General features: G+C 45.2%; 1 protein-coding gene across 10 annotated transcripts in view; it reads left to right on the top strand.

Moving 5' to 3' along the window:
* The first annotated feature begins 6,732 nt into the window (after positions 1-6,732).
* The window catches only part of HELZ (helicase with zinc finger), a 147,046-nt gene continuing 135,870 nt past the window's right edge, over positions 6,733-17,908 (top strand). For 4 of the 10 annotated variants that reach the window (XM_061393078.1, XM_061393075.1, XM_061393068.1 and 1 more), the window contains exons 1-3: positions 6,737-6,837; positions 8,088-8,143; positions 12,017-12,073. The gene's annotated coding sequence lies outside the window, so the exon portion shown is untranslated. Of the gene's footprint in view, positions 6,838-8,087; positions 8,144-12,016; positions 12,074-17,908 lie in introns of all 10 variants that reach the window. The other 6 variants (XM_061393077.1, XM_061393072.1, XM_061393074.1 and 3 more) reach the window with 3 other exon arrangements.

Genomic DNA, 17,908 nt, shown 5'->3' with positions numbered 1-17,908 from the left:
GATATTAAATACAGTTCCCTGTACTATACAGTAAATACCTGTTTATCTGTTTTACATATAGAGGTGTGTATCTATTAATCCCATACCACTAATTTATCCCTCCCCACTTTCCCCTTTGGTAACCGTAAGTTTGTTTTCTATGACTGAGAGGCTATTTCTGTTTGTAAATAAGTTCGTTTGTGTTATTTCTTAGACGCCACCTGTAAGTCGTGTCATACACTAACCTCCTTTACCTGACGTCCCTCGCATGGCACGAGATGCCACCTGTTAAGTCGAGTCATACACTAACCTCCTTTACCTGACGTCCCTCGCATGGCATGAGATGCCACCTGTAAGTCGAGTCATACACTAACCTCCTTTACCTGACGTCCCTCGCATGGCATGAGATGCCACCTGTAAGTCGCGTCATACACTAACCTCCTTTACCTGACGTCCCTCGCATGGCATGAGATGCCACCTGTAAGTCGCGTCATACACTAACCTCCTTTACCTGACGTCCCTCGCATGGCATGAGATGCCACCTGTAAGTCGCGTCATACACTAACCTCCTTTACCTGATGTCCCTCGCATGGCGTGGTCCCCTCGAGGCCCACCCACGTTGCTGCAAAGGGCAGCATGTCACTGTGTTTCGCGGCTGAGTCACCTTCCATGCCTTGGTCATTGAAACAGCGCTGCTATAGACATTGCTGTACTTGTGTAAATCTCTTTTTAAACTTTTTGTATTCTGACTATTGCTTTATACAGGATATACTAGCATGTAGAAATACATTTGAATATTAACAACCTTGCCAACCTCACTTGTTAATTCTCATTGTGCATTTGTGGGTTTTTAAACACACGTATCAGGTTATCTTGTAAACACCTTTTCTTCCATTTCAGACCTACACCTTTCAGGGTTTTTTTGTTGTTTTTTGTTTTTGGATTATTTATTGCACAGGCTTGGTGCTCCATTGTGATAGTGAATGGAAGTGGTCAGGGTAGGCATCCTTGCTGTCAACCCAAAGTGACAGCATTTAGCATTTCAGTACTTGGTAAGATACTTACACGTCTGTACACTACTTAGTGTGTTTGTTGAAGAGTGTGTATGCCGTTTATCAAGTTCAGAAAATTCCTCTTTATTCCTACTTTGCTAGTACTTACATCAAGAAAAATCATAAGTAGTGCTGAACTTTATTCAACATCTTTTTCTGATTTTTGAATGTCAAACCAAAGTAACATTCATCAAAAACTCCACCTTGGTTGTGAGGTACATCAGCTTTACACATTGCTGGATTCATTCTGCTGATCATTTGTTTAGTTTTAAAGTTTATGAGTGAGATTAGGTTGTTATATTTTTGTAATGTCTTTGCTAGGTTTTAGTATCAAGGCAGTGTGGCCATCATAGAATGGTTAGGGACTATTTCCTTTTTCTATTCTTTGAAAAGAAGATTGGTGCTATATTTTCTTTAAACACAACTCACTGAACTCACTGATGAAGCTGTCTGGGCCTGGAGTTCTCTTTGTAGGAAGATTTAAAATTATAGACTTAATTTAAAATAGAGGATTTAAGACCAGTCAGATGTAGGACTGATTGTGCCAGTTTGGAAAAACTGTATTTTCAAGAAACTTGTTTATTTCAATCACATTTTCATACTTATTGTCATAAAGCTGTTCATAATATTCTCATTATCTTTTTAATGATTGAAAAATCTGTACAAATGTTTTCATTTTTTTGCTATTTGTGCTTTAATTAGTCCCCCATGAGGGGTTTATCATTTTATCACTTTTCAATTAACTTTTGACTATTTCCATTTATTTGCACGTTCTTTGTGCTTAATTAGCTGTTTTTCTAACTTCTCATGAAAAGTACTTTATTTGTATTTCAAGCTTATTTTTTAATATATGCTTTAAAAAACTTTCCAAGTTAGCATGGCCCTAATGACATCTTGATTACAGGATGTAAGTTTCAAAACTTTCAGCATATTTTCTAGTTCCCACTGCGATTTTCCAAATCCATCAGTTATTCAGGAGTATATATAGACTTCAAATATGTAGATATTTTCTACTTACTTTTTCTCTTGTTTTCTGGCTTAATTGCATCACTGTCTGAGAATGTACTCTATATGACTTAGAGCATCTGAAATTCGTTGAGACTTGCTATATGGCCCAGCATATTCATAAACATTCCATGCCTACTTGGGAAAACTCTGTGATCTGTGATTCTGTATCTATCTATCTATAATATGCATCTTTTAGGTCAAGTCTGCTTCTTACCATCTCCATCTGCTCCTCGGAACAGTTACTGATACGCACATCTCGCACGATACTTGTAGGTTTGTCTCCACCTCTTCGTGACTCTGCCCATGCTCCTTCCTTCGTCTCGTATGTGGTGAGGCCATGTGTGCTAGGCACACACAAATGCGAAACTGCTACGTCTTCTTGGTGATGAATACCTTTCTCATAGTGTGTCCCTCCTCACTTCTAGCAATGCTTTTTTTTGCCATAAAGCCTACTTTCTTTTGGTAGTTTTTGCATGGTTTGTCTTTTTACATTTTTGTTTTTCTTTTAAAAATTGTGGTAAAACGCACAATTTACCATCTTAACCATCAAAAATTTTAAAAGTTGTGCTAAACACTACGTAACAAATTTACCATTTTACAGTTGTACAGTTCAGTAATGTTAAGTACATTTACCTTGTTCTGTAATCTCCAGAAGTCTTTTCGTCTCACTAAACTGAAAACTCTACTGTATATCCAGTTAACAAATCCCCACTCTTCTTTCCCCTTACCCCTTGGCAATCACCCTTTCTGCTTTCTGTTTAAGAATCTGACTACTATAGGTTGTTGTTGTTCAGTCACTAAGTTGTGTCCAGCTCTTTGTGACCCCCTAGACTGCAGCACATCAGGCTTCTCTGTCCTCCACTATCTCCTGGAGTTTGCTCAAACTCATGCCATACAGCTATCTCATCTTGTGTCATCATCCCCTTCTCCTCCTGCCTTCAATCTTTCCCAGCACACATACAGACTGAAAGTGAGGGGCTGGAAAAAATATTCCATGGAATGGAAATCAAAAGAAAGCTGGAGTAGCAGTACTCACATCAGACAAAACAGACTTTAAAATAAAGATTATTATAAGTGAAAATAAATTAAAAGACCCTTGCTCCTTGGAAGAAAAGCTATGGCAAATCTGTGCTGTGCTTTAGTCATTCAGTCGTGTCTGACTCTTTGCAACCCCATGGACTGTAGCCTGCCAGACTCCTCGGTCCATGGGGATTCTCCTGGCAAGAATATTGGAGTGGGTTGCTATACCCTCCTCCAAGGGTTTGGCAAATCTAGACAGTGTATTAAAAAGCTGAGACATCACTTTACTGACAAAGGTCTGTCTACTCAAATGCACGGTTTCTCCAGTAGTCATGTATGGATGTGAAAGCTGGACCATAAAGAAGGCTGATTAAAGATGGAGTTTGAAAGACAGGAGTGACTGTGGCCTGAACAATTAAAGGACGGAGTTAGAATAGTGGAGCTGGGGAAGACCATGGTGGAGCACTTTTGTCGGGGGAGGTCAAGAATGCCCCTCTGGACATGTAAGTGTGAGTCTATCAGAGATTTAAGTAGGGATGCTAAGAAGTTGTCGGCTAAGAGTCAGAAGCTCAGGAAAAAGCTTTGGACTTGAACTACAGGTTTAGAGTTCTTTCTCAGGGTAAAGATGGTATTTAAAGCCTCAAGCCTGGAAGAAGGGCTTTCCAGGTGGAGCTAATGGTAAAGAACCCACCTGCCAATGCAGGAGACATAAAAGACATGGGTTTGATCCCTGGGTCAGAACTGTTCTCTGGAGGAGGGCATGGCAACCTACTCCAGTATTCTTGCCTGGAGAATTCCATGGACAGAGGAGCTTCGGAGGTATAGTCCACAGAGTCAGACATGACTGAAGTGACTTCGCACAGCACAGGCTGGATGGGAAGGGGAGGCGGTGTAGCTGAGTAAGAGAGACCCAAGGGCTGAGCTGCAGGGCTGCAAGGAAGAAGACACATCCTTTGTGGGGCTGAAAACATGCAGGAAGCAAAGAGGGGTGACTGGGGAGTTATCTGAAGCTGTCGCTCATCAGATTAGAATCAGAATGGAGTCCCATTAATGGTGGTCAAGGAGTCTGTGTTCTTTAACTCCAATCCTGCCTGCCTGCCTCCAGCTGTGTATAATCCGAGTGTTCTGGTGCGCCCCACCTTCAGCTGCTCATTCCATGCTTCTGCACTCTCACCACCACCCCTCACTCTCATTAAGGTTTGGTCATTCATTCAACAAATGTTTGCTGAAATGTTTTTGTATGTTCCAGGCCCTGGTGGAGGCGCTGAGTGAGCAAGCCGGACAAAGCCTGTGCCCCTATGCAGCTCATTCTCCAAGGCCCTGGGCAGATCTAACAATCAATCAACCGACACACAGACAAGAACATTTCTAACTCCGCTCTGGTTAAGGGAATCATGAAAAGTCTCTTCCAGGAGGTGCCATCTGAGCTGCGCCCCGAGTGCTGAACAGATGATGATCGTCCCATCTGGGGGACAAGGATCCAGCTGGAGGGAGGCTTGCAGGGGACACAGAAGGACAGTGTGCTGTCATGGTGAGGGGGCAGTCCCAGGAGCTCATAGGCTAGTTAAAATTCTGATTTTATTCTAAGGTGTTGGGGACACCTTCCCTGCGGCTGAGGAGTCAGGTGATACAATTAACATTGCACAGACCTCGCTGGGTTGGTTGGTCAGATGGAGAAGAGACTGTCAGGGGCAAAGTAGAGGCAGGGAGAGGACTTTGTAGGGTTTTCTAGTTCAGGTCACAGTCTTGGAGGAGGACTGGCCGGATGCACCTTGGATTGGATGAATGGGTGCAAGTCGCCAACATCACTCTTCTCTGGGTCCAGGCCCACACAGGGCCAAGAAAAGTACCTACTGAAGAGATGCTGGTCCGGCCACAGTTGTTGTCCTCCGCTTACTGAGTGCTGAATTATAGGAAACTCAGACCACACATACAAACGTCCCGGGTAAACACAGGGCAAGCAATAAATCAGTGCACAGGAGTGGGTAGCCAGGTGCAGAAGTGGGACTGGAAACAGAGTGACTGGCTACCCTGTGGAGAGGAGTCTTTGGAGCCTTCTCTAGCCCAGAGAGACGGTCCATTTCCCAGCGGGCAAGGGCTAGAGGGTCGAGAGCAGCGCGGCCTCCGCGCCCCCCGGGTCAATGCCCCTCCCGGCAGCAGGGACGGTGGGGCTTGGATTGTCTAAGAACCTGGCTCCAGGCTCCAGTTTGCCAACTCGTTCGGAGCTCAGAGAAGCGGTGACTCAGGGGAGGCCGGCCTGGAGTGACTCATTACCTCGCTCCCTCCCTCACTGCTGACCCCGGGCCAATCTCTTAATGAGTCTACACCCCACTCTTCTCTTTTGGCCGGGACGATTGCCTGGTGGAGTTTTTAACTCCCCGGGGGCAGGGCTTATGTCAGCAAGCGTCCAGGTTCCTCGAGAGAGGCTTCTCCTAGGGTCTGGAGGAGCGGAAAAGTTGGGTGGACCCCAAGGCCCCAGGCCCTCCCCTTGCACTGAACGGGGCGTTTAATGCCTGTGCATTTTTCTAATTTCAGAGCCTTTCAACAGCATTCACAAAGAATACAATTTCGCAAGTCTCGATGTCCTGGAGGATTTTCCCTTGGACACCTTTTTGTAAAAATCTGCTTGGGGGTGGGGAGGAGCAATCTGAGTCCCCAAAGTCTGCAAAGCACAGCCCAGAGGCAGTGAGTGAGAGCTCCGCAGACTGACCTACGCTCCCCGGGGCAAGGGGCCCGCGGCGCGAGGGCGCCGGCCGGTGCTTGGCCCACCCCGCGCCAAGGAATGCGGGCGGAGGGCGTGGGGGACAGTCTCGCCGCCCCGCGGGGGGCCCTCGGGCAGCAGCCAGGGTGCGGGCGTGGGCGGCGGGGTCGCTCTCCTGGACGACTCAGAGCGCCCCCCACCCCCGGGACCCGGCAGGTGGACCGCGGGGCGCGCTCCCCCTCTCTCCCCGGCCCGGCGCCGGGACCCTCCCCCGAGCCCTTTGCGCCCCTGCGCCCCGGCCCGAGCGCGCAGGCGGCGCCCCCGTTACCTGCCCGGGGAAGTCCTAGAACGCGCGCGGCGCGGACTGCAGAAGGGCGGACTCGGCCGAGAGAGGCCACATTCCTAGGGGAGGGGTCTCCGTCAGAGGGTCGCGGATCGCGGTGCCGGCCCGGGAAGAGCCCGCGGAAGGGAGCCGCAAGCGGGTAAAAGTTGCTTTTCGCCTCGTGCCCCCTGCCCCCGCCGCGAAGCCGGCCTCCGCAGGGTCCCGGGCCGTTGGGCGGCTGGACACACCTTCCGTCCGCGTACGCGGCGGCCCAGCGCCGGCGCTCGGGCCCCGGCCCGGGGAGCAGAAGCCCGCCGGCGGGCGGCGAGGGTCTGGGGCCGAAACCGACGCAGCAGCGCGCACAGACGAATCTGAGCGGCTCCTCGCCGCCGGCGCGGGAAGCCCGCGGCCGATCAGACGCAGACTTGGGGTGTCCGTCCGCCCCGGGGGGCGCCGGGGCCCGCGTGGACGCGAGGGGTGGGGGAAGGGAGGCCGGGAGCGGCGGCGGCCGCAGAGACCCGGAGCCCCGTTTTAAAGATGGGGGCGGATTTTAAACGCAAACAGCCGGCGGAGGGGAGGGGCCGCGCGGCAGGCGGCGGGCAACTTTCCGCGCCGGAGGTGCGGCCGGAGGGGCGGCGCCGGCGGAGGCGGGAGTCGGGGGCCGAGGGGAGTCACTTTAAAGGCTCTTTCTTACCCACAATGCTTTGTGGGGACGTTGACAAGTGGATCCAAGATGGCGTAGAAAGTAATGACAGGTAAGTCCTGACTTCCCCTTTCGCCGCCGCCGGGACCGCTCCGCGAGCTGCCGGCGCCCTCCGGAGAGGCGCTGGGCTCCCCTCCGGCCCCTCGAGCCCCGGAAGGGGCGGCCCCGGCGCGAGCCGGGGGCCCGGGCGGCCCGCGGCGGGGCCTGGGAAGCGGGGCTCGTCGAGGCGAGGCCCGGACGCTGGGGCTGTTTACAGCGGCTTCCCCTCCCGATCCCCTTCCCCTCCGCCGGGGGCCGCGCCGCCCTCCGCCCAGGCCTCGGAGCAGGCCTCGCGGACCCCGCCGCGGGCCCGCGGCAGGCTCGTCCGCGCCGGGCTCCCGGGAGGCTCGCGCCCCTCTGCGGGGTCGCCGCTGGGGGCGGGGAGCGCGCGGGCCTCCCACGCCCCGCTCGATTGCCCCTCTGGGATCGGACTTCTGCCCGCGTGGGGGCGGGGGCCGGGAAAAGTGGGCCGGGGGCCCCTGCCTCCCCAGCCGGGGGTTGTTTCCTGAGCTTCACTTTCTTACCCCCCCCTTTCTCCGCCCCCTCCTCGGAAATTCTCATTGGCCCACGAGCACATCAACAAAAATAAAAACAGACGATCCTTTCCGGAGATTGCTCTAAGACTCCCCTTTTCTAGAGCTAAAGGACTGCAGTTTCATCTAAGGAACTTTGATTCCTCTCTCCCCAAATTATTTGAGCTTTCTGTACCCTCTCCTTTGCTGAGGATCCTCCAGCCCGGTTTGGAAATCAGGGTTTTAGGATTCTTCTTGGATTGAGATCCTCAGGTTTTGTCTGAAATTCAGAATTGTTGTTCCTTCACCCTCGCCACTTACACTTTTCAGGCAAATCATTAATATAATAATGTATAACTCCAGACATAGTGGATTTCTAGAGTTGGGTGTGGGGGAGGGGGTTGGGGAGTAGAGTTGTCCTGGCTCGCTTGTTCTGAATTTTGCACTTCCTTAAACTCATATGAAAGGATTTCGTCCCCTTCGTCTCTTCTTTTTAATTCTTTTTGAAAGTCCAGTCTGTAAGAGATGACTTTTTTATGTTTTGGATTTTAAGGGCGTTTTATAATTTTTTCTTTTTTATTTTAAAGTAAAACAGACTCATTAACAAAGCTGCATACTGTACCATTTTGGTAGCTTTTTCCATTTGAAATTTAGGTGCCCTTTCACTTCACGTTGATAGAACGTTTGCTACTACTTATCTTGTCTCTTATTGGTGTTGTACAGACACATTTTACTTTTCTGTTTGCCTCAGGAATTGGATGAAGTAATTGATCACTAAAGAACTACAGTGCTGGTGAGATGTGTAAGGTGAGACTGCAGTTAAAAATGATTTCCCTTTTTCCTTCTTTATTTTAATCAAGTCATAAGGGTAAGACTGAAGCTAAGTAATTGGATGGGACTATCTTTATTTCCAAATGAGTCCCTCTGTCAGATGGGTGTAGAGGCTGAGCTGGATTCGGAAAAGAAGACTGTGTCAAGTGTACAGACTTTTCAGGGACTCCAGCACACACAACGGTAGTGGAGCTTATCCAGAGCCAAATGTTATTTGGAGCCATCCTTGATGAGTGTCTTTTCCAGGGGTAATTATAGTTTGCCTATTTAAATTTCCTTGTGTAACTTTAATTGAATGTCTTAATTTTATCTGTGTCGTGGTGTTTATCACTTGCTGTACATCGCGTGTCAGTGATTGTGTATGTGGATTTTGTGTGTCTTGTGTCAAGTACACCCTTTCCATTGGAAAGAATTATTTTAGGCAAATCCTGCTTTTATTTTCTGAAAAATGGAATAATGCTGGTCTCTCTCGTAATTATTTTGAATTATAATAGTGTTGAGTTTTGGTTAACTTATTATGGAGAAGACTGGCTTTTCATTGTTTTCTGGTCACATGTAATATGTGAAGTCAGAGTGTTGCTTTACTTAAGCCAACTTGTGAGGCTTTGGATTTACAGAACAGCGCTGATACATGTCAATGAACAGCACTGGGGAGAAGGAGAGTGGTTTGCTAATTTTACATTCTTCACAAGCAGTTTTCTCAACTTGAAAAAAATATCTTTTTAAAAAAAATTTTAGGCATTGTAGATGTACTATACAGTGTGTGTAAGTGTGTATGTCTGTAAAAATACTTTACTATGGTTTATTGAGAACATGTAAGTTTTGGTAGATTGGTTACTGCAGTTTTTTTTTTTTTTTTCCTTTAATACATCTGGATAGCCTTTGTATTTTGAAATCCTCTCTATCACATGTCTAGAAGAATAAGCTGTGCTTTATTTTTTTCGAGATTGAGGCATACAATTGACATTTTTGTCTTAAAAAAAAAAACTTGGGAGAGGAAGGTGGACATAAACTAAGATCCTTTTCTAAATGCACATACCACGTTTGGTTGTGTTTTGAAACTCAATAGTGCTTGTGTGTATCACGTATATTTTTTATTTTTATTCTTAGAGCAAATATGGATTTAAAAATTTATTTTCAGCTTACTGATGGAGGCATATTCATGGCTTAGATCTCCCAATGTGTACCTTTGTTTTTTTTAATTTACATATTACTTTGTGGAAAGAATCACCTAATCTACTTTTTGGCCTATGGAGATGTTTGTTTATAATCCAAAAGGGAATATTTAGAAATAGATAATCTTATATGGCTAGTGTTGTTTGGCCTGAACTGTGTTAAGAAATTTTCCACAAAGACGTTTTCCACAATTTTCACACCTGTAGATCCTGTGAAGTGTTAATATTCACTTCAAAGTGAAGCTGGTGTTTGGCCACCAAGCAGGTTTTTACACAAAGCATTCTCAAATGGGAAGTGCCATAGTGTAGAAGTTTGGGTGAAGTGAGAGTCTGTGTCTTTGACGTGAATAAAGACACAGCTTTTTCAGTCTGTCCTTTTGGCTGGGGAGTAGGACACTATTTCGTGGAAGGCTGTAGTTTTGGGGAGTCAGTAAGTACCTCTCTATCAGCTGGTACACTTGGATTTTGCGATTATTACCAAGAAGTTTCATTTCTGATACCATAAATACTCAGACTGGATTGTTTCAAAGTCTGTACACAGTTTATGGACAGACCAGTGTTTCACTGGAAAAGGCAGTGATGCCAAAATAACAGTAGAAATCACTCCTACTTGCAAAGTGCCTTGTGGAATTGAAGAATATAGAGCATGCTCACGAAAGGCTAAGAATTTTGAGGAGGGCTCTACAAATAGGTAGACCAGACCTTACACATGCAGTTTTTTCTGTTTAAGAAGCAGGCACGGCATTGATATCAAATGCAAATAAGCCTCTCATTATCTGTCCGACTCTATTTTTAAGACTCCAGATACATGCCCAGCACAAGAAATAAGGTCCTTTGCCTATTGTTTTAAATGCATAGAAAATTTGGGGCCAAGTTTATCAACTTGGCAAACAAGAGAGGCAGAGGAGCTACTTAAAAATTATAAACAGATTGTTATGGTTGTTTATTTCCATCAACTTAGATAAGTATACATGCAAATATTTGATTTCCGAGTAATATTTTGAAATGTTTTCTAGGCGGGAACTATGATATGTGTGGAGAGTGTGGCTCCTCCAGCTTACGTTCATTTAAGTTACTGGCTGTAGTCAGGGTGATTTCTATAATGCTGGCTAGGAGCAGCATAAAACTTAGTGGTCTGTTACCTCTGAGGTGGCTGGGATAATACCTCTGAGTTAACCTGAATTTAACAGAGTTAATATTTTTCTTTCAGTAATAAATAGTAGATGTAACATGAAGATTTTTAATTTCTATATATATGTATACATATGTGTGCATATATCTTCTTTTTTTTGTAAAGCTACCACTTGTCTAAAGCACATTGAAAGCTTTCAACATACTACTAAACAATCACATTAACTGGTTTGCTCATGTAAGTGGTACTGGGTCAGTTTCTCCAAGAGCAGGAAGTTATCTGGTAAAACCAGAGTTGGTGTGTTCAACTTGTTTTGACCCCAGAAACCCCTGATTCATCATTAGGTTCTTCAACGAATGCATGGCATATTTTTTGACTGAACCATTTTGAAGTGTGAATGTTTGTGATTTTTGTCATTTCTATGTCATATTTTAGGTGTTCTCTGCACATCTGAATTTGCCTTTTTGCTTTCTTCTGTGGATCTTGTATGAAAATATTCCTGTGAGGCGAGCTTCCTATCAGTGAGCAATATGTGTAAATAATATAGGTTTACAAAATTACTTATTTTTATGTAAAACTGATGGCATGCCATGGTAAACAAACCTGAGCCATGGTTAAGTGTATAAAGTAAAAAAGATGAAGAAAAAAGCCTCTTCTCCTTCCTCCACCTGCGGTCCTGCTCCCCTGATCTGAGGCAGAAACAGTTGGTGTCATCGGCTTCTGGAGGAGCCCTTTGCTGAGGCGCCCTGGCAGCTGGAGGGTGGGGAAGGCATGGCCACTGAGCTCGCTTACATGCTGTGCAGGGACGAGTCCGCCCTTGTTTCCTGTGATGTTAAGTAATATTGATAATCTTAAACTTCCATCACTGTAAGATAACTGTGACTGAATTGTTAGTCAAACACTGAAACTGTTAATTGCATTGTTAGGTTGGTACAGTTTTGATTTGTTGACCTTCTAAGAAAATAAATATTTGGAAACTGAATTCATGTAGCGTTAGGGCTGGGAGTAATGTTGGTAAATTAGCATCTGTGGAATTTTATGGTGAGACGCACAGTATATTTACTATAGGCTTGTTATAACTCATTATCTTTCCTTTAGTTTTCAGAACAATTTCAAGATAGTTGTTATTTCTGCTTTGCAGAGGAAATTTAGGCTAAATGTGAATTTACTCACGTAAAGTCACAAGACTAGTAAGCAGCGGCGCTGCGTTGTGCCTTGGAAGGGGCGTGCTCTTCCCATGTGATGGGCTCTGCTGTTTGTGTCTAGTCTCTCTTATTTTCTGCGTGAGGAAATTGAGGCCTGGAGGAGGCAAGTGACTTGCCCAAGGTCACACAGCTAATCAGTAGCAACATTCAACCAAGCTTTTATCTCCGGACCCTTATCTCAGGACTTTTGGTCCTGGCTGGTTATGCTACATTTTACTGAAATACTATGGACCAAAAGACCATCTTCTGTGACTACTGGATACAAATGCTTCAGCACTGATATGTCAGCAATCCTGTTTTCTACTCTGTATTAAAAGATTCCTTCTCTCTCTTTCAGAAATTATAAAGAGCTCTGATGGGCTATTTGGGTAATACCCAGTGCAGTGAACTGCAGGTGAGTAAGGCTTGGGAGAACCTTGTTTAGAAAGAAAGAACTTGATGGTGCGTGAGAAGAGTCTTAAACTAGAGGAGTGTCTGCTCAGGAGGAATGAGGTGGGACAGCGTGGAGAGAGCAGGGCTCTGGCGCAGCAGTTGGACCTGGAGCTTCGGGTACTGATGGGATGATGGTGAACAGACCACCTGACTCTTCGTCAGTGTGTTTGAAGAGAAGTGAGGATAGGTTAATCTTACACTTCTGTTTTGAATGAGTAACCGCACAGGAGTTCAACCTATCTGCATAAGATTGGATCTTAAGAGTGCTTCAGGTTTCATGTCAACATTCTTGAGTGGTAGTCACCCTGTGCTCTGATGAGCTGGTTAAGTATTAAATTGTTTGTTTTTCCTGTTATCTGCTGTGTGCGTGCGTGTTGTCATGGATGACTGTACATGTCTGCATTTTTGAGGATCTAGGTACTGAGAACAGATCAGTGGAACGCAGGTTCAACTTTTTTTCTAATGGTTGTGTTCCCTCCACACAATGGTGGTTTTAGTCTTTCAGATTACTTATTTTTTGCTGAAATGCCCTAAGAAAGACAATTTAGTCTTGAGTATTATTTCACAGTAATTAGTATTCTTAGTCTGTTATAGTATCTTGGCCATTCAGTAGTAAACTTAGAAAATGATTGTACTACAGAAAAAATTAGAAGACTGCTTTAATATGGTCCTTCTGGAATATCAGTGCTAAAATTAGTTTTTGATGTATTTTCAGTGCTAGCTGCAGAGACTTTAATGTGATAATGCTATATATTTTTAAGGTTTGTAATTAAACTCTGGCTTGGCTGCTTGCTGATGGCTAAAGTGAAACATAGTTGTAGGGTTCTTTGTTTCTTGAGTTGCGGTAGTTTTGCACGATTCATTGTCCACAGGTTCCTGGGGATGATCAGAAGACTAGTTGAGCTAGTTTGTTAGTCCTTGGAAAGCTGGAGTCGGGGTTGTTGTTGTGATAAAACAAGTACATGAGGGCTCTCAGTTAAGGCCAAAATGAGTAGTAGAAGAGAGGCATGGACCTCTTCTTGAGACCGTGTCAAATTTATACCCTGGAACCCCTCATTTCCTCAGTATGGTAAAATTTTGTCTTATATGATGAAGTAATTTAAAAATTAATATTAAGTAAATTGTTAAATATTTGAGTTACCACCCTCAAACAGTTGATTTTCCTTTTGGCATTCCATTAAAAATATATATATATATTTACTGTACTCATTTTTAATTATGCACATAATTTGTATTTTTCCCATATACTAAATGATGAAACATTTCCATATTATAGGTGTCACAATTTTAATTTACATGATTACACTTTGAGGCTGCAGACAAGTCATGCTGTCAATAATTTATGTTAAATCTTTTTATGTTAGGTATTTGTTTTGCTCGCTGATTTTCAGTTAATACTTTAATCTACATTGTTGTAGATATTGTATTTTTTTCTAGCTAATTATATCTTTAGGATAAATTTCAGAATGTATTGTTGTGTTAAATGATATGAATGACTTTATGGCTTTTGATATTGGGTTGGCGATAAAGTTCGTTCTGGATGTTGTGGAAAAACCCAAGCAAACGTCTAGGCCAACCTAGTATATATCGTGGTACTGTTTTTCAAGAGTGTTACACCAGTTTGTACAATTAACAGATACACAGACTTACCTCTTTCACCAAAACTGGATAGAAATACATTTTTCTTTGTAAGTCCTTCCTTGTTTCATAGTGTAAAGTAGCACTTGCACTTCTTAGTTCTACACTGTTGGATTTTTCTCTTTGAGTCTCTTCATGGTGAATTGTTTGTTCATATCCTTGGCAGTTTTAATCAATAAACTATTGATGTGGGGCTTTGGTTGGTAAGGCAAATAGAACCAGCTAATAAACAGGTAGTCGTTAAAAACATGATCGGAACAAGTTCAGTGAGAATATTTAAAGAGAGCCCGGCCTGGATGGTGAGTTTTCTTGAGAGGAGTGGTGAAGGGGAACAGGTGAGTTATTTCAAGGTCCAGTTCCTCAGTTACCCTCAGGTGTCCGCTGTGCACCACGCAAGGCCCGCAAGGGTATCAGGGCACATCCCGGCTGGAGGAGGAGGCTGCTCAGGACCTGCCCAGCTGGGGGCGCTGGCTGCTGAAGTCGCTCTGGAGGGCTGCGGGGAGCGCTTTCCGGAGCCTCGTGTGCTCGTGGTGGCATGCCGCTGTGCTGCTGTGCTTCGGAAGCTCAGTTCAGAGGGACGCCAAGATGAACAAAGCATCGTTTCCTCTGACAAGGAACGAATCCCCTAGTGGAGAGAGTTAGGGACACCAGAAAGGACTAATAGGAATTTGAAGGGTGCCGTAAGAGGGGTTCCGTGGAGGGGTGACACTGCCCCCTTGGGGCTATCGGGGAGCACGTCAGCTGCACCCGCGTGAACACGAGAGGCCGTGGAAAGAGGAGGGCATTCCGGAGGGACGGACTGCCAGAGCAGCGGCGGAGCCGTGGGGCCGGAAGTGAGGCTGCATCCGGAAACCGCGTTATCCCGGTTTCCTGGACTCTGGTTACCTGAAGGCGAATGTGCACGGTGAGGCTATTGAGAGGTCGTGACTGGGTTTAGGAGAATGAACGTGAGGGATTGGCAGTGGGGCTTTTTGTTGGGTCCATGGTGATAGCCCAAGACAGGGGTGACTGCCTGAATTGGTGTCCCTGAGAATGAAAGGAGGTAATGGAGTCAAGAGGTATCTTGGAGGTTAAGCAGAGAGATGTGCTGATTAGGTAGGAGGGAAGGGAACCATCAGTTCTGTCTCTCAAGTCGGAGTTGAGGCTGAGGTTTTTATGGCTGGATAGCTGGAAGACATCAGGAGTATGGAAGAATGGGTCTTAGGGGTTCAGAATAGAGAAAAGACAAGTTGCATTTTGTGTGTTGAGTTTAAGGAGCTAGTAGGAAGCCGAAATGAGTATTTTAACCCTGGAAGGAACAGATGAGTTTAGGGCCCAGAGGAGTTAAAGGAATCAGTGAGGTCTCATAGTTAAATAAAGCAGAGTGAAGAATGAAGCGTCCTGATTCCCACTCTAGCTTTCTCTTCACTGCCTCATAAGAGAAGGTTCTCTGCTGTGGTATGCTCGATAGAAAGTTAGAAGTGGCAGAGTTTATGTTGGGAGTAAAGAGTTTATTTTTTATTTACTTTTTTTTTTTTTTAACTATGGAAAATTTCAGACACACGGAAGTAGGATATAGTCAGTCTCACTGTACCTGTCAATCCAGCGTCAGTAGCTGTTGCTCTTGTTTCATCTGTTTGCATCAGTTGTGCTGAAGCAGGTGGGATACAGTGTCTTGGTGCACTCGGACTGTGCGCTTTGCAGGCAGGGGAGCTGAGCAGTTTAGCAGGGTGTGTGCTGAGTTTTCTGGGTGGGGGTCTGTAGTGAACAGAAGTGGGATTCATTGCCAGAATTCCTGGGGCAAATCACTTACATCTTCTGAGTTTTACTTTCTCTGTGAGATGGAGATAATAATGCCAGCTTCACAGAATCTCTTGAGATGAGATATATAAAAACCATCTGTGAACTTGGAGGCTCAAGTGTGATACAGATTTAGTTGTCCATAATAACAAAAAGGTAGTGCTGTTCCTTTGGGCTTCTATGTTGCTGGCATGAAATTTATATTATTAAATACATTTTTATTCAACAAATACTTAGGTGAAGCACCTGAGGCTTCAACAGTGAACAAAACAGACAAACCTGCAGCTCTCCTGGAGCTCATGCTCTAGGTCTGGAGGATAACAGGAAGCTCATACCTCAGTAGTGCTTAGTGTGGAGCAGACGCTGTTCTAAGTGCTTTCATATTTCACTCTGTTTTATTCTTGCAGCAACTGAAGTGTAGACTGTTATTATTCCCATTTTGCAGATTTGGAGATGGAAGCAGATTTTTAGGCAGATAGCCTCAGGTCACAGTGCCATGATTCAAATGCTGGCAGATCTGGCTTCAAGCCTTTACTCTTACCCCCATTTTAGAACTCTTCAGCTCATTCACAGCGTACTAGTGTTTGATACAAATAAAAAAGGTAGGCCCAGATTCTCATTGAAATGAAAACACAAACACGGATGAAAACAATGGCAGTACATAGTTCTCTGTGGATGGGGTGTATTAGTACTCTTGCACAGGGAAGTACTTTTCTCCCTGACTTTCGTAGGCTGCACCAGCTTTCGTGGATTCTTTAGGTACAGATGGCCAAGCCAGTGGAAGGAAGTCAGTTTTCTGCTGGTACTTGGGGAGAATCTCTTCTTGAATGAATCTCCTTGTTTACAGTTCTTCTTCCTTTTTTCTCTTACTCCTCTCTTTCCTTATCTTGAGGAAATTCCCTTCTCTGCCTTGCCTGTTCTGACCCTCCTTTTCCTCACAGTCTCCCTTCCCAGTCTCCTCAGCTGCCCGCGTTCTGAGGGATTTCCTGCCTTCTGCCTTCGCCTTCTCCTCCCTAGTCTGCCTCTGTCAGCCATCCTGGGCCTCGCCCTCTGTTCTGACTTTCCTAAGTTTGTTCAGTGGGACTAATATCAGGACCTGTTTCCTGTCTCTGGCCATGGCTCTGCCAGCTCTCAGTCCTCCTCTGTGGGCAGGGGAGGTTGGGAAATGGGCAGTGCGCATTCCTTCAGTTTGCACCAGGATTAGGACATGGGCCTCACTGCTTTTAAGGAGGGTAGGAGGGTATTATGACTTATATACTTGAGGTGTTTGTTTTTTTTTTTTAATTCTGGTAAAATATATGAAACATAGCATTTATTTTAGACCATTTTAGCATGCAATTCAGTGGCATTAAGTGCTTTCACCTTGTTGCGCAACCGTCACCACCATCCATTCCATCTCAGAACTTTGTCATCGTCCTGACTTGAAGTTCTCTACTCATTAAACACTAACTCTCCATTCCTCGCTGCCTCCTGGCAGACATCATCCTGCTTTCTGTCTCTGGGATGAATAAGGCCCGTTTGTACCATAGGTATCTCCTATAAGTGCACTTACATAGTGTGTGTCTTCTTGTGACTGGCTTATTTCACTTGGTACGTCTTCAGGGTTCATCCATGTTGTAGCATGTGGCAGGACTTCCTTACTTTTTAAGACTAAGTAATACTATTGTATTACTTGCTTCCCAGGTGGCACTGGTGGTAAAGAACCCACCTGCCAATGCAGGAGACCTAAGAGATGTGGGTTCGATGGGTTTCCTTGGGTTGGAAAGATCCCTTGGAAGAAGACAAGCAACCTATACTCCAGTATTCTTGCCTGGAGAATCCCATGGACAAAGGAGCCTTGGGGGCTGTGGTCCGTAGGGTTGCATAGAGTCAGACACGACTGAAGTGACTTAGCATGCACACATGCAATACTGTTGTATGTAAATACATTTTAAAGAATCCATCCAACTTTTGATAGACACTTGGGTTGCTTCCACCTTTGGGCTTATTGTGAATAATGCTGCTGTGAACATGGGTATATATATATCGTTCAAATCCCTACTTTCAGTTCTTTGGGAAATACCCAGAAGTGGAATTGGTAATTCTGTGTTTAATGTTTTGAGGAACCCCCTTACTGTTTTCTATAGCAGTAACACCATTGTATGTCCGCCAGCAGTGTACAAGTATTCTAACTTCTCCACTTGCTTGTCAGCACTTGCTTTCTGTTTTTTTAATAGCAGCCTTCCTAATGGATGTGAAATGATAACGTATTCTTGTTTTAAAGGTATTTTATGTAGAATTATGGGCTTCCCTCATGGCTCAGTGGTAAAAGACTCCCCCTGCCAATGCAGGAGACAAAAGAGACACGGGTTCAGTCCCTGGGGATCCCCTGGAGTAGGAA

This window comes from Bos javanicus, chromosome 19 (genome assembly GCF_032452875.1).
Source record: "Bos javanicus breed banteng chromosome 19, ARS-OSU_banteng_1.0, whole genome shotgun sequence".
Taxonomy (NCBI): domain Eukaryota; kingdom Metazoa; phylum Chordata; class Mammalia; order Artiodactyla; family Bovidae; genus Bos; species Bos javanicus.
Note: the sequence above shows the minus strand (reverse complement) of the source record. Positions and strands in the feature narration are given on the sequence as shown.